The sequence below is a fragment of the Piliocolobus tephrosceles genome, chromosome 10 (assembly GCF_002776525.5).
Source record: "Piliocolobus tephrosceles isolate RC106 chromosome 10, ASM277652v3, whole genome shotgun sequence".
NCBI classification, from domain to species: Eukaryota; Metazoa; Chordata; class Mammalia; order Primates; family Cercopithecidae; genus Piliocolobus; species Piliocolobus tephrosceles.
Window position 1 is genome coordinate 28,369,282 of NC_045443.1, and position 19,812 is coordinate 28,389,093.

A 19,812-nucleotide genomic window follows, 5' to 3' on the forward strand; every position below is an offset into this window, starting at 1 on the left:
ACTGGGCAAAGGACATGAACAGACATTTCTCGAAAGAGGAAATACAAGCAGCCAACAAACACATGAAAAAAATGCTCAACATCACTAATCATCAGAGAAATGCAAATCAAAACCACAATGAGATATCATATTCCACCAGTCAGAAAGGCTATTATTAAAAAGTCAAAAAGCAACAGATGTTGGCCTGGATGCAGAGGAAAAAGAACACTTATACACTGTTAGTGGGAATATAAATTAGCTAAATCTCTATGGAAAACAGTGTGATTTCTCAATTAACTAAAAATAGAACTATCATTGGACCTAGCAATCCCACTATTGGGTATCTACCCAAAGGAAAATAAATCATATGTAAAACAGACACCTGCACCCATGTTCATCTCATCACAGCACTGTCCACAAGAGCAAAGTTATGGAATCTACTTAAGTGTCCATCAATGGTTGACTGGATAAAGAAAATGTGGCACCTAATACACCATGAAATACTACTCAGCAATAAAAAAAAAGTAAAATCATATCCTTTGCAGCAACAAGAATGGAGCTAGAGGCCATTATCCTAAGTGAACATAGAAACAGAAAACCAAATACTGCATGTTTTCACTTGTAATTGGGAGCTAAACAGTGGGTACACATGGACATAATGATGGAAATAATAGACACTGGGGACTCTGAAAGAGAGGAGGATGGGAGGTGGTCAAGGATTGAAAAACTACCCATCGGGTACAATGTTCACTGTTTGGGTGATGGGTGCACTACAAGCCCAGTCCCCGGCAGCATGCAATATACCCATGTAACAAACATGTATGTGTACTCCTTGAATCTAAAATAAAATAAAATTTTAAAAATAATAAATGAAAATATTTAATGAATGCCTGGAATGGCTCCACGGCACTGTCTTAAAGTGGCATTTCATGTTCTGAAACGTTTGATGACTCTAATGGCAGCTATATTTTATCTCTGTGGGTGACAGTGAAAAAGTAGTTTTGGGATGTGTATTTATCTGTACATGTACAGTCTGAGTCCAAATGTGTTGTTATCAGACGCTTTTGTGGTATTCCTGTGACCTGGGCCAAGTTACTATGTACAAAAACAAACCACATTGGTTTCCAGTTGCCCTCAAAAATCAGAGAAAGGTGAGAGGGAATTGGTGCAGCTGTGGCAACAACCTTATTACAACCTTTTTGTGAGAGAATAAGGGTATCTAATGAAAAAATACCTGGGAAATTTGAGTACAAAATAATTAGAAGCTATGAATATCTTGGTACGGGATTTTTCATTTAGTAGGAAATGTTTAGTTGGAAATTTTCCATGTGTGTATTTGTTGATTAATTGTTTTTTCTTCAAAATCTGTATGTAAATTTAAATCTCTCATTTTCACTAGTTTTACTGGAATTATTGAGTTCTAGCTTTAATGTTACCTTGGGTCAACTTGCTTTAATCATCTGGGGATCTAGCATTCAATCCTTTCCAGCACAGATTACTTGATGGAGAATATCTAAGTGTTCTTGGGAAGCATTAATCACACCCCCATTGCCTCCTATGAAAAATTTGCCAGAAGCCCAAACCAATATTTAGACTATTGACATTAATTCTGCCCCCTCCCTCTCTAAGGTGGTGTAGTGTAACTTTTAAGATCAAGTTTTTATACAAGCAAAAACATTTTCAGATTTCCAATAATTTTATCTTTCATTTTATGCCAAAGATATAAATTTACATCCAGCATTTGCTACAATCACATGGCCCTCCACAGCTACCCAAGCAAGCAGCCAGCAGAAACAGGAAGTTTAATAAAACCCTATGCTTCTATAAAATGTAAGCTGACATGTGTCGTGAACCTGGACCTCCCCCTACAAAACTGATAAACATTTTCTTTTTAAAAGTTGCCTATTGTCCTAAGTATATGTAATTCCTTAAGTGACTAAGGGAAACAACACTTCCAACAATTGCAGTCTTTAATATGAAAATGTATGAGGTATTTTTTTCACATTAGCTGATATGCTATTTCAAAATAATACCTTTTTATATCAGCTTACCAATTTCAAATAGAGCATAACTTCTATATAATGATCTTTATAGTAATGTGCATATATTGGAATGAACTGACGTTTTATCTGTACATTATACATTATCATGTTTTTGCTTGTCAGAGAAAAAAATCTTTTCACAGTTTTCATTGTGATATTTTATTGAACATATAAATATAAAATTTTCTTACCTATAATTCTATATTAAGAAGTGACAATTTAGAAAACTAATATGATCCTGAAATATGTGCCAGAGGTTGTAGGCAAGGCTCTAAGCTGCTCTTTATGTTTTGTAAAGACTATGCCCTTACTTCTAAAATTTAATTGAGCAGAGTTGAAAATAAGTTGTAGATAGTCATAAAGAAATAAATGTAACTAAAGAATTAGAAATGAGAGCAATGAAGAAATTAAGAGAGTATTTAAAGTCATTGATCATAGAGGTCATTGTTAAAATTTGAATACATGATTTGCAGTTTTAAAATAGGTGTAATCAAGGTGTTTTTTTTTTTTTCTTCTCCTCTTAGAAATCACCCAAATCAATAAGAACAAGAAGTAAAAACCTAAACCTAGAACTTGGTTCTATGACAGGAAGAGGGCCCTCTAACTCTGAATCCTAACAAAGGAAGAAGGTTGCCAGATTTTCTGAAGTAAAACAGGGACACAGGCAGATGCTGAGAGAAGACTCCAGAGGCTACAAATCTCCTTCAAGCCTGGCAAAGCCCAACTCTTCTTTACCTGGGTCAATATTACTTATGCTAGAAGTATGGTCTAATAGCAAGAGCTTCCCTAGACCGAGTTTGGTAAAAAGAAGAAAGGGAAGGTAGGGCTGAATGAGCAAATACAAACACAAAAATAAGTCATATCACCAGGAAACAGTCTACTGGTGCAACAGGTTGGAGGGGAAAGCAGGCATTGTGAAAAGCCCTGAAATATCAACTTCTGTTAGCTAGAGAGAAGTAACCCTGTACTCACAAACTAGTATCCCAAGGAGAATTCCTGCCAGTCTAGAATATAGCCCTCACCTCCCTCAAAGTATCACCCTATAAAGAGCTACTTCAGGAAGAAGTAACTTCATTCAAATAGGAGGTGATTCTTTTAAAGAACTTACATAGAACTATCCAAATATAATATAAGGGGAAAAAAAGAATGGCAGGTAATAAACCCTCACCAGATAAATATTTCTACAGAGTTCTTTAAAAACTGTAAGCAAGTTATTTACCATGAAATTTTAAATGTTAAGAAGTTAATGCTCCTATAAAACAGGAATTCTAAGCATAGACATGAGAATTAGAAAAATAGGGTGAGGCAACAGAATACAATGAAAATTGGACAGGCAATCTCGAAGTGAAAGAGAAAAATAAAACCATCATAAAGATAAAGGCCATGTTTGAAGCAGCACACAGAAGAGACATACTAAAAACACAATAAGAAATATGGAATATTGTAAAGGGAGCAAAATAGAATAGAAAGTTAAAAGGAGATTAAAAAATTAAGAAGGAAATGATAGATGTGGAAAACAGATATGAAAGATCCAATATACAGAATATCTAACTTAAAAAGAATGTTGCCCCCAAGAACATAAATTGTGAAAGAAGAAAAATATTTAAAGATATAATTAAAGAAAAGTTTATAGCAATATAAGTAGCCTCAGATGTATCGATTAAAGGAGTGCACATATCAGGGCCTTAAAAAAATAACTTAAAACAATGAACACAGAGACATATCATAGTAAGGTTTCTGAGCTTTAAAAGTAAAGAAAAAAATCATTTGGGCTTCCATTCAAAAACATAATAAGTTTATATAAAGAGTGAATACTAGAAAAGAAAAAATAAATACTTTAAAATATATTTTTAAAAAGTATAAACCAAGAATTTAATGCCTATCCAAATGTATTTATTAATGGGAGAAAATTCTCTGGAAGAAAATTTTTAGTCAACCAAGAACTAAATGGAGAGAGGGGAAAAAAAGTACTGAAATGGTACATTGGATACATTTAACTGCCAAACCCAAACTTAGAAAATACAAGGGAGAGTATATTTGTCAGTATAGATTTAAATATTTAAAACACTGAAAATGTAACAAACCAACAACTAACAGAAAAGACAAGCTTAAACTTGTTAAAAGACAAATGACTGAGGAAAACATGCTCAGTCTCACTCATAAGAAAAGAAATGAAAAATCAGTGATATTCCTTTTTTTTACTTATCAGATTAATAAATATCAAAGAGTTTGAAGTTATGCAATTGGTGAGAAAGTGTGGGACATATGAACTTTTATACACTGCTTTTGGGGGTATAACTTAATGTCTATGGAAAACAATTGTGAAATATCTATAAAATAGGAAGTGCCTATAATCTTTGGCCTACCAATTCATTGTTAGGAAATTATTCTTCAAAAATACTCCGGTGTTTGCAAACTACTTATGTCCAAAGTTATTTATTTCAGTGTTGTTGGTAATAGCAAAATATTGAAAATAATCCAAATGCACATCTTTATGGGACTAATTAAATAGATTTTATAACATATACAATGAAATACTATGCAGTCATTAAACATAATGAAGCAGCTCTGTATGTAATGCTATGAAGCAATGTCCAAAAATATTAAGCAAAGTCTGTATAGAACAGGTCAAAAAGTACATGGCAATGATACATAAAAAATGATAAGAGACAAACAAAAAGACAGAGAAAGTATCAAACACAGGATAAACATCTCTGTGAAAAAGAAATTCAATAGAATGAAAATGACAGAAGATATGGGCCTGCTGGAATCCCAGATTGGAAGCCCATTCCAGGAGTTGGCATAGTTTTGGAGTTGAATGTGTCCTTGGTGTAAGATTGCCTGGGGTCAAATCTGAGTGTGTCTGTGCATTAGCTGTATGATCTGAGACAAGTCTTATGAGACTTCTTAATGATATGAGGTAAAGATATTGTAAAAGGTACAGCATGCAAATATTAAACAAAAGAGAGCTACTATATTAATATTAGTATCAGACTAGGTAGAATTTATAGCAAAAAGTACTAATAGAAATAAAGACTTACATCACATAATAATGAAAGTAATGATCCATGAAGAATGTATGTTATGAACTTCTATATAGTTAACAACATAATTTAAAATGATATTCAATAGAAAAAATATAAAAGGGTTAGAGATGCTTCAGCTGAAAAAAAATATGTAGCTCTATACACCCAAAATAAAAATATACATTCTTTTCAAGTACATATGAAATATTAATTTTGAAAAATTGATCATGTTTTAGGTCACCTAGAACATCTCAATAAATTATAAGACATTAGTGTTATATAGACCACATTCTGTGACCACAATGCTGTGGATTTTGCCATTACTCTCAAAAGCAAAAACCGTAATTACCTTTGCACCAACCTAATAAATGAGAAATCAACATTGAATAGTTTTAAATAATCCATATATGTTTGGATTTTAAAGCATATTTTATGCTTTAGGAAAATATTTAATGATCAATAACAATGAAAATAATACTGAGGGATACAGCAAAGTACATGATGGCAAAAATAGAACCTTTAACAGAATTAATGTAAATACTTAAATCAGTTAAGTGTTAAACTCAGAAAGTTAGAAAAATAATAACAAAGAAAACAAAAGCATATATCTACTCTAAGGAAATAACAAAGAACATAAATTAATAAGTAGAAAATAAACAACCGAAATAATAAAGCTAAAAGCTGGACCTTTGATGAAAACTTTCTGAAAATAAAAAGCACAAGTAATTGGTAATAAAAAGAAACAAATATAGATATTACAGATATTACAAATAATAGGAACATACTGTGCCAATTGAAAATTTAGATGAAATGATAATTTCCTAGGAAAATAGAAGTTACCAAAATTGACTGGAGAAAAAATAGAAAACTTTAATAAACCAGTAACTATCAAATAAATTAAATTGTTAGGAGTCTTTTTCCCAAAAACAATAAGCCAAGACAGCCTACATGTGTGTTTTAACAAACTTTCTAAAGACAAAAATCTGCTGTTTTATAAAAATTATATTTAAGATTTTTAAAAAAGAAGAAAAGTGGCCAGGTGTGGTGGCTCATGCCTGTAATCCCAGCACTTTGGGAGGCTGAGGCAGGCAGGTCACATGAAGTCAGGAGTTCGAAATCAGCCTGACTAACATGGGGAAACCCCGTCTCTACTAAGAATACAAAATTAACCAGGCGTCGTGGCTAATTCCTGTAATCCCAGCTACTCGGGAGGCTGAGGCAGGAGAATCACTCGAACCTGGGAAGTGGAGGTTGAACTCTGTCTCAAAAAAAAAAAAAAAAAAAAGAAGAAGAAGAAGAAGAAGAAGAAAAGCTGGTTGGCTTAATTTGTGAGGTTAATATGCTGTTGACACTCAAACTAGGCAAGGACACTATAAAAAGAAAACTGTAGCATAATTCTCACGTGAATATAAAATCAAAAATTTGAAATAAAATATTAACAAATTGAGTTCATTCATGTATTAAAAATATACATCATATTCTAGTAGTATTTGTTCTAAGAATGTAAAGCTGTTTTAATGTCAGAACATCTATCAACCGTATTAGCACATAATCAAATCATAGATGCACGAAAATGCAGAAAAAGGTAATAAAATTGACACATTGATTTATTTAACAAACGCTGATTTAGTACCTACTATGTGTTAGGCATTACCTAGGGCATTGGGGATATAACATCTAAATAAATGGAAAAATTGTCTGCCTCATGGACTTTGCATTTAAGTGAGTGAATCAGAAAATAATTAAATAAACAGAAAAACTGTATAATGTCATGAGGCAATAACTGCTCCAAAGAGCAACAAAGCCGAGTAATAAGATAGAATGTGATGAAGCATGCTACTTTGAGCAGACATCTGGCTGAAGTGAGGGAGTGAGACACACATATTTTCAGTGAGAGAGCACATCAGGCAGAGAGAAATGTGAGTGCAAAAACGAAAAGACAAGATTTTGCTTGGATCTAGAATCAAGGAAGAACATTTAGAAGCCTGCTTGACAGGCATGAGAATAATGATGTAGATGGGAGGGTTGAGCCAGAGAAAAGAGCTGAGATGGGAGAGATTGCTAGAACTCAGATCATGTGGGATTTTGTATCCCAAAGTAAGGACTTTGGATTTTATTCTAAATGTGATGGGAAAACTTTGGAGGGTTTTCAGAAGAGGAGTGACATGATTTGGTTTGTGTATGTGTTGCTTTTGTTGGTTTGTTTGGTCTCGTTCTATTGCCCAGGCTGGACTGCAGTGGCACAGTCTCGGATCACGGAAGCCTTGACTTCCTGGGCTTAAGCATCCTCCCACCTCAGCCTTCTGAGTAGGTGGGACTACAGGTGCACGCCATCACACCCGGCTAATTTCACTTACTTTTTGTAGAGATGATGACTCACTATATTGCCCAGGCTGGTCCTGAACTCCTGGGCTCAAGCTATCCTTCCCCATCAGCTGCCCAAAATGTTGGGTTTAAAGGTGTGAGCCACTGTGCCCCTCCTGATTTGTCTTTTAAATAACCTCTCTGGCTATCATATAGATAAAAATCTATACTAGGGTGAATATAATTGATATGAATCCCATGGAAATGAGACTAGGTAAGAGGGAATGGCAGTATCTCAGAGGAAATTACTTGGTAGCTTGTACTGGGGTAGTTGCAGTGGTAAGAACGATTGAATTGATTTGTGGATATGATATGTTTGCAAATATATTAATTAGGGCTCTCCAGGGAAAGAGAACCAATGAGAGAGAGAGAGATAGGTTTATTATATGGAATTGGCTCATGTGATTATGAAGCCTGACAAGTCCCAAGATCTGCAGTTGGCAAACTGGAGACCCAGGAAAACTGATGGTGTAATTCCAGTCTGAAGGCTGCTGGTTTAAGACCTGGGAAGAGCCAATGTTTTAATTTGAGTGCCAAGACAGAAAAACACTGATGTTTTTGAAACCAGTTTGAAAGCAGTCAGGCAGGAGGAGTGACCTCTTACTTGCAGAAGATTAGCCTTTTTGTTCTATTTGGGCCTTCAATTGATGAGATGGGGCCCATTCACACTAGTGAGGGCAATCAGCTTTACTCAGTCTACTAATCCAAATATATCAGTTGCATTCAGAAACACCTGCATAGACACACCCAGGATAACTCATTTTATGAGGTCAGCATCATCCTGATACCAAAGCCTGGCAGAGACACAACAACAACAAAAAAGAGAATTTTAGACCAATATCCCTGATGAACATCGATGCAAAAATCCTCGATAAAATACTGGCAAACCAAATCCAGCAGCACATCAAAAAGCTTATCCACCACGATCGAGTGGGCTTCATCCCTGGGTTGCAAGGCTGGTTCAACACACACAAATCAATAAACGTAATCCAGCATATAAACAGCACCAAAGACAAAAAACAAAAACCACATGATTATCTCAATAGATGCAGAAAAGGCCTTCGACAAAATTCAACAGCCCTTCATGCTAAAAACTCTCAATAAATTAGGTATTGATGGGACATATCTCAAAATAATAAGAGCTATTTATGATAAACCCACAGCCAATATCATACTGAATGGGCAAATACTAGAAACACTCCCTTTGAAAACTGGCACAAGACAGGGATGCCCTCTCTCACCACTCCTGTTCAACATAATGTTGGAAGTTCTGGCCAGGACAATCAGGCAGGAGAAAGAAATAAAGGATATTCAATTAGGAAAAGAAGAAGTCAAATTGTCCCTGTTTGCAGATGACATGATTGCATATTTAGAAAACCTCATCGTCTCAGCCCAAAATCTCATTAAGCTGATAAGCAACTTCAGCAAAGTCTCAGGATAGAAAATCAATGTTCAAAAATCACAAGCATTCTTATACATCAATAACAGGCAAACAGAACCAAATCATGAGTGAATTCTCATTCGCAATTGCTTCAAAGAGAATAAAATACCTAGGAATCCAACTTACAAGGGATGTGAAGGACATCTTCAAGGAGAACTACAAACCACTGCTCAGTGAAATAAAAGAGGACACAAACAAATGGAAGAACATTCCATGCTCATGGATACGAAGAATCAATATTGTGAAAATGGCCATACTGCCCAAGGTAATTTATAGATTCAATGCCATCCCCATTAAGCTACCAATCATTTTCTTCACAGAATTGGAAAAAACTGCTTTAAAGTTCATATGGAACCAAAAAAGAGCCCACATTGCCAAGACAATCCTAAGCCAAAAGAACAAAGCTGGAGGCATCACGTTACCTGGCTTCAAACTATAATACAAGGCTACAATAACTAAAACAGCATGGTACTAGTACCAAAACAGAGATATAGACCAATAGAACAGAACAGAGCCCTCAGAAATAATACCACACATCTACAACCATCTGATTTTTGACAAACCTGACCAAAACAAGAAATGGGGAAAGGATTCCCTATTTAATAAATGGTGCTGGGTAAACTGGCTAGCCATATGTAGAAAGCTGAAACTGGATCCCTTCCTTACACCTTATACAAAAATTAATTCAAGATGAATTAAAGACTTAAATTTCAGACCTAAAACCATAAAAACCCTAGAAGAAAACCTAGGCAATACCATTCAGGACATAGGCATGGGTAAGGACTTCATGTCTAAAACACCAAAAGCAATGGCAACAAAAGTCAAAATTGAGAAATGGGATCTAATTCAGCTAAAGAGCTTCTGCACAGCAAAAGAAACTACCATCAGAGTGAACAGGCAACCTACAGAATGGGAGAAAAATTTTGCAATCTACTCATCTGACAAAGGGCTAATACCCAGAATCTACAAAGAACTTAAACTAATTTACAAGAAAAAAATCAAACAACCCCATCAAAAAGTAGGTGAAGGATATGAACAGACATTTCTCAAAAGAAAACATTTATGCAGCCAACAGACACAAGAAAAAATGCTCATCATCACTGGTCATCAGAGAAATGCAAATCACAACCACAATGAGATACCATCTCACACCAGTTAGAATGATGATCATTAAAAAGTCAGGAATCAACTGGTGCTGGAGAGGATGTGGAGAAATAGGAACACTTTTACATTGTTGGTGGGACTGTAAGCTAGTTCAACCATTGTGGAAGACAGTGTGATGATTCCTCAAGGATCTAGAACTATAAATACCATTTGACCCAGTCATCCCATTACTGGTTATATACCCAAAAGATTATAAATCATGCTGCTGTAAAGACACATGCACATGTATGTTTATTGCAGCACTATTCACAATAGCAAAGACTTGGAACCAACCCAAATGTCCATCAATGATAGAGTGGATTAAGAAAATGTGGCACATGTACACCATGGAATACTGTGCAGCCATAAAAAAGGATGAGTTCATGTCCTTTGTAGGGACATGGATGAAGCTGGAAAACATCATTCTGAGCAAAGTATTGCAAGGACAGAAAACCAAACACCGCGTGTTCTCACTCATAGGTGGGAATTGAACAATGAGAACACTTGGACACAGGAAGGGGAACACCACACACTGGGGCCTGTCATGGGGTAGGGGGAGGGAGGAGGGATAGCATTAGGAGATATACCTAATGTAAATGACGAGTTAATGGGTACAGCACACCAACATGGCACATGTATACATATGTAACAAACCTGCACGTTGTACACATGTACCCTAGAACTTAAAGTATAATTTTAAAAAATGAAAAAGAAGGAAAGCCCAGAAACAGATACTTGCATATGTGTAAACTTGAAATATGACCAACATGGCACTATAAGTCTGTGAGGAGAGGCAGGACTAGTCAATAAATGGTATTAGGACAATTGCTTAACTATATGGAAAAAATAAAATAAATAAAATTGGATCCCATTCTCACACCATATACAAAAATAAATTCCAGATGGATTAAAGATCTAAATGTTAAAACAGCTTTTGGTGAAAATAAAAAGTATATGGACTATCTTCATAACATTTATATGTGGAAAAATTTGTTAGACAAGACACAAAAAGTAGAGCAAAAGGTTGGAAAATTTGATGACACCAAGATTTTCTTTTAAACTCTTGCATTCAACAAAGACACAAAACATAAAGTGAAAAAGTAAACCATATCCTTTGAAAAGAGATTCATAACCCATATAAATGCTAAAGAATGAGCAAAATGTGAACAGGCAATTCAAGAGATAAGTAAATGAATAATAAACATATGGAAAGATCCTCACCCTACTAATAATTAGGAAGATGAAAAATAACAGTTAGACATCATCTCAACTTGGCAAAATTTAAATTATAACAGTATCAAGAGTTGTTATGGTTTTAGAAAAACAATAGTAAGGACGTGAGTATACTGTTAGTAAGGACGTGAATTTGTAGCACTACTTTGGAGAGCAATTTGAAATATAAAGTTGATGATGTTCATACTCTCCAACTTAGTAATTCTACTTCTAGATTTATAACTTTAGGAAAAGTTCATATGTGCAGAAGGAAATTGGTGTAACAATGTTTATTGCCGCATGGTTTCTAATGAAAAATATTTAAAAACATAAATGCCATTTAATAGGAGTATAGATTTGGAAATTGTGATATAGTCATATAGTGGAATTCTGTATAGCATTTAAAATGTGCACTAGAGATACTTGTGTGAAGATGAACATCAAAGGAGTAAGAAGACTGAAAAAGCAAGTTGTGGAATGACACATTCAGCAATATACTATTTATGTAAACTTTTGATACCAGCAAATATAGGCACATTATGTCGTATTATCTACATTAATGGATATATGTGTCTAGTAAATATATAAATTATCCATGGGTCTTATAAAACACTAAATCTACGACTATGGTGGGATGGCAAGACAATAATGAAATCAGGAAGGAATACTCAAACAACCTCAACCGTATCTGTTAAGTTTTCAAAAAACTGGAGCAAACATTGGCATTTTGTCTTGCTTTCATACAGCTGTGTGGTGAGTGGATGCAAGGGGATTCATGTTTTGTTATTTTCAGCAGAGGGCTGCCCTACTTCAGACAGAACTATTCACATCATAGTCAATGTGAAGGGTATCCTATGGAGCCGTGGTCCACGGCCTGCCTGGTAATATGAAGCAGTATGTTCTCCTTTGTGTGTTTGAAATGTTTCGCCATATTTTAAAAATGTTTAATGAGGTGAAAAAGCAAGGTGCTTCACAGAGTGTATAGTATCCTGTTATTTGTTTTATACATTTATGCTTTTACAGGCATACCATCTTTCTGGAAGAATAACAACAAATTGCTACCAGGTGTGCCTGTTGTGTTTGATGGACAAGGCAATGAGAGAGACTTGTATTTACTGTATACTCTTTTGTGGCCATTGACTACATTATTTATTTTAAAAATAAAATAATATCAGGCCAGCCATGGTGTTTCATGCCCATAATCCCAGCACTTTGGGAGGCCAAGGCTGGCAGATTACTTGAGGCCAGGAATTCGAGACCAGCCTGATCAACATGGCAAAACCCTGTCTCTACTAAAAATACAAAAATTAGCTGGGTGTAGTGGTGTGCACTGGGTGCGCCCGGCTACTTGGGAGGCTGAGGCAGGAGGTGGAGGACACAGTGAGCCAAGATCATGCTGCTACACTCCAGCCTGGGCAACAAAGAGAGACTCTGTCGCAAAATAAACAAATAAATAAATAAATAAATGTATAAAAAATATTTTTACTACGTACTTTTATTTTGTACTCTTCCATAAATTCTTTACCTGATAAGTCAACCCTCCCCAGAAAGGAGTTATTTCTCTTTCTTCTTCCTCTTGAATCTAGGTTCCCAATGTAATAACTTAAGAAAGAGTTTGAGTTTTATGTGTGTATATAAATATACATGTATATGTGTCAGTGTATTTTTATAAGACCGTATGTATGTACATACACAGTCATGTGCCGCATAATGACATTTCAGTCAATGACAGATGGCATTTATAATAAGATTATAATGCAGCTGAAAACTTTTAACATTGTAGCACAACATATTACTCGTGTTTGTTGTGATGCTGGTGTAAACACACCTATTGGGCTGCCAGTCATATAAAGTATAGCACCTACAATTATATACACTTCCTAGTACTTGAGAATGATAAGAGACCACTGTGTAACTGACATATGTATTTACTATACTGTACTTTTTATCATTTTAGAGTGTACTCCTTTTATTTTATACATAAATATATAGTATGTTTATATATAATCATATAATAAAAAATATAATGTTTATATATAATATAAAATTCAGCTATATATTTAAATATATATCTAATGTCATATATTATATACTATATTTTATTTTATATATATATAGTTAGCTGTAAAATAGCCTCAGGCAGGTCCTTCAGGAGGTATCCACAAGAAAGCATTGTTATCACAGGGGATGACAGCTCCATGAATGTTATTGCCTCTGAAGACCTTCCAGTGGGGCAAAATGTGGTGGTGGAAGACAATATTGATGATCTTGACCTGCGTAGGCCTAGGCAAATGTGTATATCTGTTATTACAAAGGAGTCAAAAAGTTAAAAAAATTAAGTTTATAAAGTAAAAAAGTTGCAGTAAGCTAAGGTTAATTTATTATTAGGAAAGAAAAATTGTTTTTATAAATTTGGTGTAGCCTAAGTGTACAGTGTTTATAAAGCCAACAGTAGTACATAATAATGTCCTAGGCCTTCACATACACTCACCACTCACTCACTGATTCACCCAGAGCAACTTCCAGTCCTGCAAGCTCCACTCATGGTTAAGTGACCTATACAGGTGTATCATGTTTAATTTTATACCCTGGGTTTTTGTTTTTTGTTTTTTGTTTTTTTCTTTTTTTGAGACAGGGTCTACCTCTGTTGCCCAAGCTGGAGTGTAGTAGCATGATTTCAGTTCACTGCAACCTCCACCTCCTGAGTTCAAGCAATTCTCCTGAATCAGCCTCCTGAGTAGCTGGGACTACAGTCACATGCCACCACAGCCCAGCTAATTTTTGTATTTTTAGTAGAGATGGAGTTTCACCATATTGGTCAGGCTGGTTTCAAACTCCTGACCTCAGGTGATCCGCCCGCCTCAGCCTCCCAAAGTGCTGGGATAACAGGTCTGAGCCACCATGCCCAGCCTTTATATCTTATTTTTACTGTACTATTTTTATGTTTAGATATCTTTACATACCACTGTGTCACAATTGCCTATAGTATTCAGTACAGTAACACACTCTACAGGTTTGTAGCCTAGGAGCAACTGGCTATACTATATAGCCTAGGTATGTAGTTGGCTATGTCATCTAGATTTGTGTAAGGGCATATGATATTTGCACAATGACAAAATCCCCTAATGACCCATTTCTCAGAATGTATCCCCATCATTAAGCAAATCATGATAGTGTGTACACACATACACACACGCATACCAGTTCAGGATGGTTTCTAGAAATTGAGAACTGAGTTGGGTGGTTTTTAAAGCACACAGGACAGTTAGTCCCACTTCTCCATGCAAATACAATCAGTATCTTCTGGCCCCTCACCTGGCTTCTTGAAGACCAAGACCATTTCACATTTGTCTTTATATTCGCAGCATATGAAGCAATGTTTGGTGAATGAATGAATAGACTAACACTTCTCAAATTATTCTTCACATCTACATTATAATTGTCCACAGTCTACCATGTGTTTCCAGGATGAACATGAAAGCACATCTGAGAAACCCTAACCATCCTCACAGAGGATGATCTGTTGGAGAATCAGACACTACAGTTTTCAAATTAAATATATTTCAATTAAAATGATGGAAACTGGAAGTACCAAAGTTATAAAACAATTTCCTATAATGGATATGTCCCTCTCAATTGGGAATAAACTTAGAAGGTACAGCTTGTCCTTAAATGAAGGACTGTGGAGAAATTTTGAAGTCTGAAAATAAATGAGCTGAACAGATTTCCCCTTCCTTCAAATTCTTAAGACAAACTACAGTTTTCATAAAGTACAAATTCAATACTGGAATTCACTGAGTTGGGTTTTTTTTGCTCCTGTTTCCTGTGTGGCATCAACTTCAGGAGCTTTATTAAAACAGTGTGTCAGAGGCCTTGATGACTTAATGCCCAACTGGGTTTTAAAGTCTTAATTCTTCATTCAAATAGTAATTAAACTCCAAAGCTTAACTCTGTTAAGACTTTTTTTTTCTTTCTTCGAACAGGTAGCATGCTTGTCACGGCAGGGGGTTCCTAAACTCTCTAAGCCCTGATTAAAATATTTTTTGCAAACATGGTACACAATCACCTGATACTATGTAGTTGCTTTTTTTTTTTTATCTCACAGTAAAAATGTAAGCTGATAACAGCAAAACGTTTTTTTTCTTTTTCACTAATTTAACCTACCAATTAATTTTACTGAAGATCTATTTCCTTGGAAAAGCAACTCATACTTACTACAGAAAATTTGGAAAATACAGGAAAATATAAAGTAGAAAATAAATAAAAGATCCATAGTCACTTAAAGATAATTCCTGTTGAAAGGTTAATACATTTTCTTTATTCACACTTAGTCATTCCTGCATGCACAGATTTTTGGTTTGGGTTTTACATCATTATGACACACTACAGTTAGCATCAGTTTTTGTTTGTTTATTTTGTTTGTTTAAAGAAAATGATACAAGCTAAAAACATTTCCAGGTCAGGAGAGCTGACTTATATTTTATGTTTCAAAGCAAGATCAAATAAGTCCATTTTGGTTGCATTTTCTTTGGCATGGTTCTTGATTAGTTTCTTTGGTTCTTTCTGATTTAAGTCTTAAAAGCTACATGTTGTAACAGAAAGAACGGAGACTTCAGAGTTCTAGTTTTACCTCCTAGTAACTATGTCTTAGGTATGTTCTGTTTAACAAATATGTATGTGGTCCATATTTATACATTTTTTCGGTATGACACATATTATTATGTAATCTGCTTGAAGCAATGTACTTAACTTCTAGAAACTCCTGTTTTCTTACTCATAAAATGTTAATAATGTATTCTCCCTTGCAGGGTTAATGAAAGAAGTAGAGAAAAAACATGAGAAGCGTGTACCACCAAGTAAACATTCACTGAATGGTACCTATTTTAGTCACTTAGATAAATCCTCATAGATTTTAAACAGACTAGCCTCGAGATATACAAATAAGCACTATTAATGGCAGAAATGAAAGTAGTTAACTCCAAAGGATTAATTCACACTGCTGAAGAAAGTATTTTTCATGAATCAACAAAAGGGCTTCTGAAAGATTTCAGACTATCTAGTCTTTGCTCATGAATTCTGTTTAAAACAAGAAAGTTGAGCCAAAGAAGCAAAAGAATGAGGAGAAGGAGGGAGAGGAGGATGAGGAAGTCAGGAATGGATGGATAGGGTGAGAGAAGGAGAAGAAAGAAAGAAAACAGAGAAGAAAGAAATAAAGAGAAAAAAAGAAAGAAAGAAAGAAAAAGAAAGAAAGAAAAAAGAAAGAGAAAGAAAGAAAGAAAAAGGAAGGAAGGAAACAAAGGAAGGAAATGAAGGAAAAGGAAGCAGGAAAGACAGAAAGATGGATTTGACTCTGGAAGATTAAAGAAATATATGCAATGTGAATTGATTAGAAGAAAATCAAGTGTCTATAATAGGTGAAGGATATAAAACCAAAGATAAGAGGAAATCTGCTATCAGAAGAGAAGGAAGTATTAAAGGGTAGTTGTATAACTTGTGTCAGTAAAGGATGACTTGGTGAACCAACTCAGCTGGGTGGGATGGTCACTATGATAGTATTTCAATAGACAGACCTTTCAGGGACAAAAGCAGATGCCTGGCCCCCACCACTAATTGCCCTTTTCTGACATGGAAATATGGGGCAAGTTTATGTTACCTCCAGTCCATTGGGTTACTTACCTTCTGAGAATAGTGTGACCCTAGTGACAGTGTATCTTTCACAAAAGCCCTAATGTTGGCCAAACTGTCATACCACTGCTAACCTTCATCTGATTTCCACCCCCAGAGCACCTCTGAAAGGAAGAGGAGTTCCGAGAAAGTGAGGCAGGGAAGCAGTGGTATGCCTTCTTCCTATTGAGGTAAGTACTGATTATAATGAAATAACCTCATTGTTAGATTTGTCTGTCTAATATTTTAAATAAACACTACCAGAATTTTTTAAATTGTATGACAAAATTTTTAATTGTATGATGAAATGACATATTTATTCAGCAATACTAAGTTGCATTAACTTGGAATGTTGTTTTCTTTATTGTTTTTAAAAGAGATCCTTTTAAAAGGTACCCACTGTAAATATTTAATGCATACAGTATGTAAAGTCTAGTGAAAAGAGGAAACTGTGATCTTGAATTTGGAGTCAGGCAGAGGGCTGCTGCAATATTCCTGTGAATCAGTGTCAAGACAGAAAGCCACACTTCAGCAGCTTTTCCTCAGATTCCTTCTCATGGAGACAATGCCCTTTTAACTACAAAGAAGTGGAAATTCATGTTAAGCTTTTCAATGCAATTATCAAAACCTGTAGGTGATACTCCTAACTCTCTGGTTTATAGATTTTGGTTTTATCTTTTTAAGAGAATTTCCAGCTGAGTGTATAGTCTACCAAATAAAAAGTGTGTTCATTTTTATGGCACACTTGAATGTTTTCTATTTCTTTCCTCTTCCTTTTGCTCCTCTTGGATAGGTTTGACGTGGTTCCATGTAAAAAATGGGCCGAAATCATGAAGGTCTTTAATTCTTACTGATTTTTTCCATTCCTTAACAACTATAATCAGAGTCAATTTAAACACATTTTTAAGCTAGGTAGCTTTTTTGTTTCTTCTGAAATATGAAAAGCTCCATCCTTACTTAGAGAATTTTAATCGGAGGTATTCCTCTTATGTACACTATTTCTTTTTATGAAATTTGGAAAACAGCAAAAAGTCACTGACAACAATAAATCTAAAGATACAAAAATCACAAAATCTTCAAGCATAATTAAGATAAAATTAGATGAGTAAGAAAGTAACATCAAAACAGAAAAGCAGTTTCTACATGAGGCCAAAAAATATTTTTAAAAATAATTAAATACAAAATAATGAAATGAGAAGGGAAGTATAAAAAACACATTTATAAGAAATCAATACAGTTAGTGTATAATAACTCTTAAAAGAGATGTATACCAGAAGAGGCAGAAACTATAACAGTAGTTCTTTGTGATACCCTATTTCTAAGTGTTTTCTTTAAGAATGAGGCTTTAATTATCAAAGGAATGTTTAAAATGAATTACTACATACATGTATTACCTAAAACAGTCCATTGTGAATACCATATATCAATCATTTTATACCTTTGAAGATTATACTTTGACATCCTCAAAGTGATCAAGAAGAATCAAATTCAAACCCCAGGGTACAAACAGTAACAGGGAAAGTTCAGGTTGAATTTTTTTTTTCCGTGTTTGTAATGGTGAGAGTGGGTTTAATTCTTGATGGAACAAAGCGAACCTTTATTTTGATAGTTTCTCTTCTTTAGAAAATTGGATGAAAACAGCTGACTTATAGCAGGCGAGAGAATGTCTTGCTGTAAGGAACATACATAATGCTTAATCAAATTTTTCACGGCTAAAAAGTGTCACAGAATTCTATATAGATAGGGTAGAATGCCAGCTGGCTTGGGCACAAAGCTCCTAGCTTTGTTGAAAACATCCACACGCAGTGAAAATGTGACATTTCTTTCAATATCTTCCTCTCTCTTTTTCAGTATACTGCAAACATTTTGATTATGGGTTTCACCCCATGAGCTGCCCAGTTTACTAATAACATTACGAATATTGTAGTTCTAAAGTCCTTGGCTTGTTTTAACTGGCATAACCTGTTTATTCTTCTTCCAAGAAATATTTTATGTCTAACTTTCTTCAAATTCTGATGCATACTGATAACAAAAGGATCTCTGGTACTTTTTGTGTTTCAGATTAGAAAAGAAAAAAAAAAAAAAAGATATTCACACATCGTGTATAGTCCAAAATAAGCAAAACTGAAAGGCTTCAAGCATCTGTTTTGCTGTAGCTTTCAAAGTGCTCGGCCTTTAAAGGAGATTCTTTTTAAAAGGAGTTTAACAATAGACTAAATTAAAGGAATAAACATTTCTATTATGAGAAAATAAACAACTTTTTAAAAGCATTTACTTTCTTTTAAAGAGTTAGCATGTACAGTAATTTTTTTCCTGTTTTCATTTAGAAACTAGTGAGTAGAAAGTTCTTATTTTAGGTAACTGCAATAATATTTTCTTGGTTAATTAAAATGGTACTCTAGATTAGAAATTGATGATGACATGGTTTGTTAATCTTCCACTATGTTTAGCTTTCAACTGAAAAATAATATGCCATTAGTCTTCATTATTACATGGCCCAGAAATAGTAACATAGGTATTTTTTTCCTTTTTTTCAATTTCTAAAATATGTTTCTGTTTTAATTATGAAGCACTTATAAAATTGATTCTTTCTTCATATAAAGAAAAAGTTGCAACATCAAATTCAAGATTTAGAGATTTGTCGATCTTTGCTGAAATAATTTGGCAACAAAATATTGAAATAATCGAAATCTAATTGTATAGATGAAATAAAAACATATAAATGTGTGTTGAGATCCCTAATGTTTCATTTTTTTTTTTTTTTTAAAGCTAATTGCTGCCTTGGTAATTATAGGTACTTCAGATTTAGTTGTTGATCACACTGTTTTTTGTTTTGTTTTGTTTCGCTTTTTTTTTTTTTTTGAGACAGAGTCTTACTCTGTTGCCAGGCTGAAGGTGCGCCATCTCAGCTCATTGCAACCTCTGCCTCCCGGGTTCAAGT